Here is an 8,817-nt window from a genome sequence, read left to right as displayed (position 1 = left end):
CCAGATGTATCTTTTCTAAGATGTATACTAAATTTTGTAGCTATAAAATATCCCTTTAGAAATATCTCCCTTTTAGAAAATTTGATAAAGTGTGAGTAGGTGTATATGTGTTTACATACAAACACATACATATATATATGTGTGTGTGTGTATACAAACACATATACACATATATATGTTTATATATATATATATATATATATATATATATATATATATATATATATATAATTACAGCTAGAAGGATGGAAATACAACAAGGTGCTGTATCTTGTTGGCCATGAAGACTATCTCTAATGTAAGAAGGGGTCAAGATCTGTAACCATGAGAGAAATTCCCACACCAGTGAACTCATGGATTCTTGAAGTAGTGATGTCACATGCAACCATTGTCTGTTAGAAATCAATTTGAGTTTCTTTAAATCTCTGCCAATAACTCATTTGCTATGACCAAATAAATTACTAAAGTGTACTTTATTGTACAGCAACATCATGAATCGTTTGAGTTGGAACTCTCCTTCTTTCATTCCCTTCCACTCTCTGCAGGTTTGGAAGACTTTCCAAAGAATTTCAGAAATTCTATTAGGATCTATGGAGTAACCCAAAATGAATTTTGATGAATAATATTGTGTCATTGGGCTTAAATTTTCCAAAAATTTATTTTATATAGTAATATTTAGTTGTTTCTCTCAAGGGTCATAAATGAATACTGCCTAGGAATTATTAAGTAATCTACCTGAATAAGTTAATCAACATAAACTTAACAAAATATTGCAAGGACAAGCTATTCATGAAATGCTGTGGTTTCTTCTATAACCGGTATTCTTTACTCCACCTCTTACCCCTTGACTTTATGCATTACAACTTTCTCCCATTTGCCCCAATTCTATCACTTCCAATAAAATATTCAGTTCTACAGAAATTTATGAATGTTGGCAATAGCAGCAACTTATATTCTTGGAAAATTTTTCATCATCCTATCTCCACATAAAAATATTTCCAAGCATTTGTGAAATGAAGGAGAGATTGCTATTCAGTATAATCTCACTATAATCCTTGCAATGACTTCATGATGAAATTCAGAGAGCTGATCATGTTGAAACCATTTTTATGTGAACATAATATGTAGAGTATTTAAAAGCATTTGAAAAAGTATTTTGATAATTCACATTGTCAGCAGTCATCAAACAGGAAAGATCAACTATCTAGCAAATTTAATAATGCTAATTTTCACTATTAAAATGGCATCTCTACAAAAAAGTAGGGCATCCTGGTCTGAAGTGCTGCAGTCTATCTTTAAGGAAATGTTATATAGAGAAATGTCAAGTGTTAAGGTAACTCTTCCTCTCAAATTAGCCATTGACATGAATTACATTGATAAATTGGGAGTGGCAGATATACAAATTCTCCTTCTACAGATGTAGTGAACTCAAGGTTTTTCTTTTCAATAGCTTCAAAATCAATACCTCACTTAGTTACAGAGTCTGGTTTGTGATCCATATCATTATAATCATGGAGTGTTCACAAAGACCTAACCTATTTATTTATTTATTTATTTATTTGTTTGTTTGTTTGTTTATTTATTTGTTTGTTTGTTTATATTTATGCAACAGTTAAATGTCTCCATGACTACTGTTTGTCTAATATATCGTTTTTACAGTCTCTGATTTTTTTATCATTCCACCTTTTCATTTTAAGTCTGGCAAAGAATATAAGGCAATAAAGGAGGAAATGACAAGAAATGTGCTCACATATAAACTTCATTATGACAAACAAATAAATCCAAGTCTTATTTTTCTTGAGATCAGAATAGCATTTAATTTATTAAAATATTAATAACCCTTAAGGCACTAAGTAAAGCATTTATCAAATTCTGACTATGATCAGTTGGAATTAACATCACTTAATTCAGACAAACCTTAATAGGTCAGTAATTTTGGAACCTCTGAAGATGAATATTATGCAAAGATATTAACATTCTTTAATATTTTTTCTGACATCTTACCCACCTACATGGCAATTATAAAGTTTAAAAACTCTTTTTAGTCCTCTAAAGATAATATATAAACACTTAAGATACATCAATGCAATCAAGGTAATAGTTGGAAGCACTGACACAGAAGATATTTATTGAATAGCAAACCTCTCAGTGTTAACTTAGAAATATGAGAGTAATGACATTTTATAGGTTCAGTAGACATTTGCTAAGTAAAATTTACTAATCAATGAAGAGGAAGGATATAAATGAGTTGAAATATTCAGCTATATTGGGAGAGGAGGAACAAAGTAAATAGGGTTATGAGGTATAGGCTTCTGACCTATTGTGGGGTGACAGAAATATGAGAATTCATGTATTTTGGGAAGTGGAGTTTGAAAATAATAAGCAAAAAATTTTAAAAAAAAATTGATATTGGCGGGAACAATTTTGGGCTGTCTGCAAAGAAGATTGCCATCTGTATCCAGATAAAGAGTCGTGGAGTTTGAACAAAGTTCAAGGACTATTCCCTTTAATTTAGGGGGAAAACCCAGCTATCTTATTATCTGATCTTGTTACCTCTTAGACTTCTTGTCTCCTCCTTAAGGATGTGATTTCTCTCTCATCTCACTCAATTTGGATCAATGTACAACATGGAAACAAAGTAAAGACTGATAGATTGCTTTCCGTGGGGGAGTGAGGGGTGGGAAGTAAGATTGGGGGGAAAATTGTAAAACTCAAATAATATCTTTAATAAAAAAATTTTTAAAAACATTGATATTGAATGGAAAATTATAAGAAGTCATGGGTATAGGAAAGAATTGTTTTGCATACAAAGGTATTATACACATCACTGCGATTTTTGATCCACTAAAATGTACTTCCCAAGTCATTCTTCTTGACAGGCAGTTCAATGGGATTTTGAATTCAATTGAACTTCTACAATTTCTTTTTAAAATTCAGTTTTTATATTGACCACTATATTTCAGTTTTAATAAAAAGCCAAGAAGCTTTTTTCTTCAATATTATTATTCAAAATCTAGGGTTTTTTTTATCTTCACATCTTTTCTTTTGCTGATTAAGAACTCCCTTCCCAAGTAAATGACTGTGATAAGGTAGGTAATGATGTAATTAAAGTTGTGTTTGGAATGATCACCATCCTTTATGTTTGATGGAGGAATGGAAGGATATGTGAGGGGATGAATAGAAAGGCTAAGAAAAATAATGTTTTTTTTTACCTTTATCCAGCTGTTTTTGCTTTTTCAGCCTGCAAAACAGTCAATAAAAATTTTTAAATGTACATATAAACACAAAATAGTTCATTTGGAAAATTCTAGAATTCATTTAAGGTAGTAATTATCATTGGTCAATCAACAGAACATTATTATGGAATTTTAGAACTGAAAGGACTCATAATCTCAGTTATCTTAATGATTATAAAGAAAATAGAACTTTCCAGCAAAGTTCACACAACTAATTAAGGTACAAGACAGTAACAGAACCTATGCTTCCTAAATCCTAAGCCAGGATCATTTCTGCACACCATACTGCTTCATTGAGTGATGAATGAATGTGATGGATATTTCAGAGTCTTCTGTTGGATAATCCTAGTTATATTGGATACCCTTTGGAAACCATTTCAACTCAGTTAGGTCACAAAACTACTATTTAGTAAAAGTACTCTGTGAATTGTTGATTCTTATTAATATTTATGGTAAATCTTTCCCTAATGGAGATGCCTCTCAGAATTCTTATCCTGCAGTTCAAGGGAACTAGAAAGGAAGATTTTCAAGTCTCCTTTACAAATCCTAGTTTAGCCACCAAGAAAAATCTCAAAAATCCTATTATTCCATCTCTCCCATTCCCTATTAAATTTGTTCTTTACCTTCATGACAACTTCTAATCCTTTGAATTCTCTCCTATAGACTCAGCTCATCAGGTCCAAATTGACTTCACTTGCCTCTTTACTTAAATCCCATGGCCAACTATTTCAATAATGTTCTAATATCCTAAAATTTCTTTCTTCCTTGTTAAGCACCTTTGCAATTCAGCAGAAAAAGTAGAAGTCAGTCACTGATGCCAACAACTCAGCTCAGCTTAGAGGGGGAAAAACAGTCCCCTAATTGTCATCTGCTGACAATTCTTTCATGAATTAGACTCCCACAGCACCAAGTCAACATAATCAAATCAAAAATAGATCAAGTTTGTTTTTGAACTTCTGTGCTTCCCCATCAGCACCAACCGCCCCAGGCCTGCCGGACATCTATGTTCAGGTGAGTGTGAGTATACTTGATGGTCAACAGATCCCTGGAGTAACGCTGTGGAGATCATCTAGTTTCTTTCAGGAAATGAAGGGAGCCCAGGAGAACTGCAGCTAGATTCAGTGATCACTGCTATCAAGCAAAATTAAGGAAAAGGGATAGAAAAAAAGAATGCTCAATTTTGTTTATTGTTTATTGATTATCAAAAACAACCCAAGAGGTTCTCCTCCAACCAAGAATCTCTCAAGCATATGTTAAAGTCATATAAGATTCCTTTATAAATGCAAAGATAATTTTGTTTAATGACTCTCCAATCTAATAATGACTAATATCAAGAAAAGTATTAAACAAAGAGAAATGTTCATTTCTATTATAGAAGATGTTTTGCACAAGATCCTAGTGAAAAAAAAAGATTGTCTATAGTTGATGAGAGTCTCCTGATTCCCCCATTTATAGGTTACTATCTATTGACTTCCTCAGACCTCAACACATTATGGAACTTCTTCACTGAGTACCATGATTATGCAAAAGAAATCAGCCTAATGATCTATTCAGGAAAAAACTGTCTGGGGGGGGAAAAAAAGAACCACTAAAAGCATAGTGTCCAGATGGTAGAAGGTGAATGTCCTTTTATACTTTGCCACAATAAGATCGCACCCTGATCAGAGAGTAAGAGGACTGGGGCCATATCATGTGGGAATATTTAGTCTGAAAAAATAATGATGAAGGGAGGGTTGTTGATTTTGTCAGAGAGATTAAGGATAATGCAATCTACTCCTTGGGTGGGGTGGCACATTTCCATTCTCAGGCCATCAAGGAAGGTTTGTAGAAATGAGGTACAAAATTGGTCCAGATGACCTTTTAGTTCTGAGATTCTGAGATGACTCCAATTAGAGTCAATTCAATTAAATATTCAAATAGGCACCTGAGCAGAGCATGGTATTTTTCTTGTTGTTGCTGTTTGTTTTGTTTAATCATTTTTTCAGTCATGTCTGATTCTCACGACCCCTTTGGGGGTTTTCTTGGTAAAGATAATAGAGTGGTTTGCCATTTCCTTCTCCAGCTCATTTTACAGATGAGGAAACTGAGGCAAACAGAAATTAGATGACTTGCCCAGCTAGTAAGTGTCTGAGGCTAGATTTGAACTCAAGTCTTCTGACTCTAGGCCAAACCATTTTGCTACCCAGAACATGGTATTGGGTGCAATAACACAATTTTATGTTATAGATAGGATCATTGATTTAGAAGTGAAAGAAACCTTGAAAGTCATCAACCTTCCTCACTTAAAAAATAAGGAAACTGAGGCCCAGAGAGGTGAAATGACTTAACCAGAGTCACATTGATGGTAAGACACAGTAAGGTGGGAAATTTGTGTTTTTTAGAATTGATAAAGTGATCGAGTTTATAGATGTATGGAAAAGTATCAGGAGAGAAAAGATTCAGGATAAATGAGACAAGAATGACTGCCAAAGTAAGGTCTTGAAGGAAGATTTGTCAGATCAAGGAGTTCTTCATCTGTCAACATAAAGAAGAAAGGAGCAGGTAGCGCTGCTAAGAAGTTTTAAGACTGGAGAAAGAGAACCATGTGGCCTTAGTCTTCTAATAAAAACAAGAGACTAAAACATCTGGTTAGGATTTAAGAAGAGAAGAAAACACTTAGAAATATCAAAGTAGAATATATGATAGGCAGTCAATCAAGTGATTGGTTAGTTGACTGTTATGCCAACTCCCATACTCTCATACTCCCATACTTCCACATGCCACCTGACTGTTGTGAGCAAGAAGTTCAGAGAGTAGACGATCTGGTCCCAGCTAGGGAACCCTTGAGCATGAAAGCCCTCAAGACAGCTCCAGGACTTTGGCAAGGTGCTCCTGAAATCCCAGGAAATGTCCTGGTCTATTGCTTTTTATCTCTTTGTGGGTAGCTTTTACCTTCTTTTGGATGATTGGTGAATTGCTTTCAGCCAATGGAGAAAAATGAAAACAGCAGGGGAGAGAGTCCTTTGGGATCGGTGATTGTCTCATGGTGACATATCTGTCCCCATGCAAATTAGAAAATGAGGCTTAATTGGCTGGTGAGAAATGCTGGGCAATGCAGGCAAAGAAGTCCAACTCAGCTGGATCAACTTGAGATGACCTCAGAGCCTCCCTCCCTCCCTAAAAAGCCCTCTACAGCTAAGTCCTTTGCCTTTTGTTAACTGTTGAATGACCTATGAGTAGCTTATTTTGTTCTAATATTGAACATAAACTACCAGTGTCTGAATCAGGACCCACTTAGAACTGTGAGGATGGAAAAAAAAGATTTAAGCATATAGTTAAAATAGAAGGTTAAGATAGAATCGAACCCATTTCTTTCGATGTTCCTTTTTTATACTATATCACACCAGCTCTCCCCCCCAAACTTCTCATCCAACTAGATATTTTGGCAACCCCCAAAAAATTTCAGAAAGAGTTTCCTTAAACTTAGGTTAATAGTAAAACAAGCAAAATAAATAAGTACCTTATTCTAACCCCCAGACAATAACAAGGTAATAGTTGGTGACTTTAATCATGCAGTTATTACTTGCCAGCCCACATGTGATTTAGGTCTATAGAGAAAGAAAAGGAAGCAACTTACTTTATCTCCCTTACTTCCCAATTTTTTATACTTTCCTCATGTAGAGCAAAGCTGCAAAAATCATTATCCCTTAGGAAGCTGACTGACTGGTCCTTAGCAACTTGGTAACTGCCATACATTTAGAAAATTTAGCTGAAAATGGTATGGTATATATCCATCAGTTCTGGCTTTAATGCTTTATAAATTTAGTATTCAAAGTTTTCAAACACTTCCTAACCCAGAGAAGCAATATAAATAGAAAATAGTTTCCTTGACCACAGCTCTGAATTTTTTTAAAAAAGCATTTGATATAAATATGTATGTTTAAAAGTACAAAAGTTTTCCAGGGTAAAACTGAAATCTTTCTGATATCACCTCTGAACAATTAAGAATGAAGGTTAAAGCTTCATTTTGCCCCTTAGATCATCTTGTGGTTGCAACAGGAACATATTGAAAGGTGGACTCTGAACATTAAGGAAATCACCTAAGATCAATGCTTCCCCCTTTCTATTTTGGATGGGACAGAGTGAGTCACAAAGGACTGGATGGATGGTGATCTGAATCTTAGCTATTATTACTTTCTTGCCCTCCACCAAACCTACTTATCTTCTAAACTTCCCTATTATTGTTGATGGCAACATCATCCTTCTAGTCCTCCAGATTTTCACAACTTTAGTGACATCTGGACTCTTTATTTTCCCTCAGTTCACATCCAAATAAGCAACCAGTTGTCAGATCATGTCATTTCTAGCTCCACATCTCTCACATACAGCCTATATTCACCACTTCCATAACTAACCACCCTAGCAGGTCTCTATCACTTCTCACTTAAGCAATGATCTCCTCATTGGTCACCAACCTTAAGTCTCTCCCTCCTTCATATACTTCAAATGCCAAACTGATTTTCAAGTGCAGGTATAAATGTCATCTCCCTAGTAAATTCCAGTGGCTATGCATTGATTTTAGGATCAAATATTTTATTTTTATCTCATTCTCTTTTTATTTTATGTAATTATTAGTACAATAGTACCTCCAAATAATTTTAAGTATATATGTGTGTGTGTGTGTGTGTGTGTGTGTGTGTGTGTGTGTGTGTAATTAGTGCAAGTTCAAAAATTTTACCAGTGTGGTCAAAATTTGGAGACTTTTGGTTTAGAGGAATACCTGAGATCAGGGAACCGCTAGTTCTCAAATGATTTCATTGTCCTGCAGATTCTTAAAACTTAGTATTCCCACAGGAAAAGTGGCAATCATGAAGGTAACTTTAGGTGTATAATATATCAAAAAAGAATAAAAAAGAATAAATTATGCAATAATATGAAAACATATTTTTTCCTGTACCTTTGATGTTTTTGCTTTGTCTTTTTTTTGACTTTCCTTTTCCCTTTTTATCTTTCTTGCCTTTTTTAGAAGCTATACTTTCATTGTCACTTCCACTTTCTTTTTGCATTTGGGCATTTGATGCTTCAAGATCTTTTTTCGTTTTTTCAGCATCCTGTTCAAAAATAATTAGCATTGATTAGCAAACTTTTTTGTTCAGTTTCTCCACTCTATTCAAGACACATCTCAACCGCACCATGCCCATCCATTTCTAACATGTTTTAGAAGTTCACATTTGCCTTCAAAATATGGTCATTACCTAAGAGTTTTTATTTTATGTAATTTACAATATTTTATGTAACATACAGTAGTCCATGCATAAAATTTATAAAGTAAATACACACATTGTTAGTGCATATTCAAAAATTTTATGAATGTGATCAAAAAGTTTGGAGACTGGTTTAGTGGATCATCTGAGATCAGGGAACCTGAAATCTCAAATGATTTCATTGGCCTGCAGATACTTAATTTTCTATCTTAATGTCAAAGCAAATGGAAGAATGGAAAAAAAAGAGAGAAGTATCCCAGAAATTGGTTCCTGAGGCTTGTTCCCTATTTGAATCTTTTGTTCTGTCAATATTGTTATTCACATGTTCCCCAGGTAAA

At 34.2% G+C, this 8,817-nt stretch overlaps 1 long non-coding RNA gene across 1 annotated transcript; it reads right to left on the bottom strand.

The window, feature by feature from the left end:
• Nucleotides 1-285: 285 nt before the first annotated feature.
• LOC141504163 (uncharacterized) lies at nt 286-8,469 on the bottom strand. Its single transcript, XR_012473236.1, has 3 exons — nt 8,173-8,469; nt 3,213-3,241; nt 286-588 (listed from the first exon to the last, which is right to left on the bottom strand). It is a non-coding gene; the product is annotated as an uncharacterized LOC141504163 (long non-coding RNA).
• Nucleotides 8,470-8,817: the final 348 nt, after the last annotated feature.

The sequence above is a fragment of the Macrotis lagotis genome, unplaced genomic scaffold, assembly GCF_037893015.1.
Source record: "Macrotis lagotis isolate mMagLag1 unplaced genomic scaffold, bilby.v1.9.chrom.fasta BILBYCTG500, whole genome shotgun sequence".
NCBI classification, from domain to species: Eukaryota; Metazoa; Chordata; class Mammalia; order Peramelemorphia; family Peramelidae; genus Macrotis; species Macrotis lagotis.
This window is presented reverse-complemented; position numbering and strand designations above follow the sequence as displayed.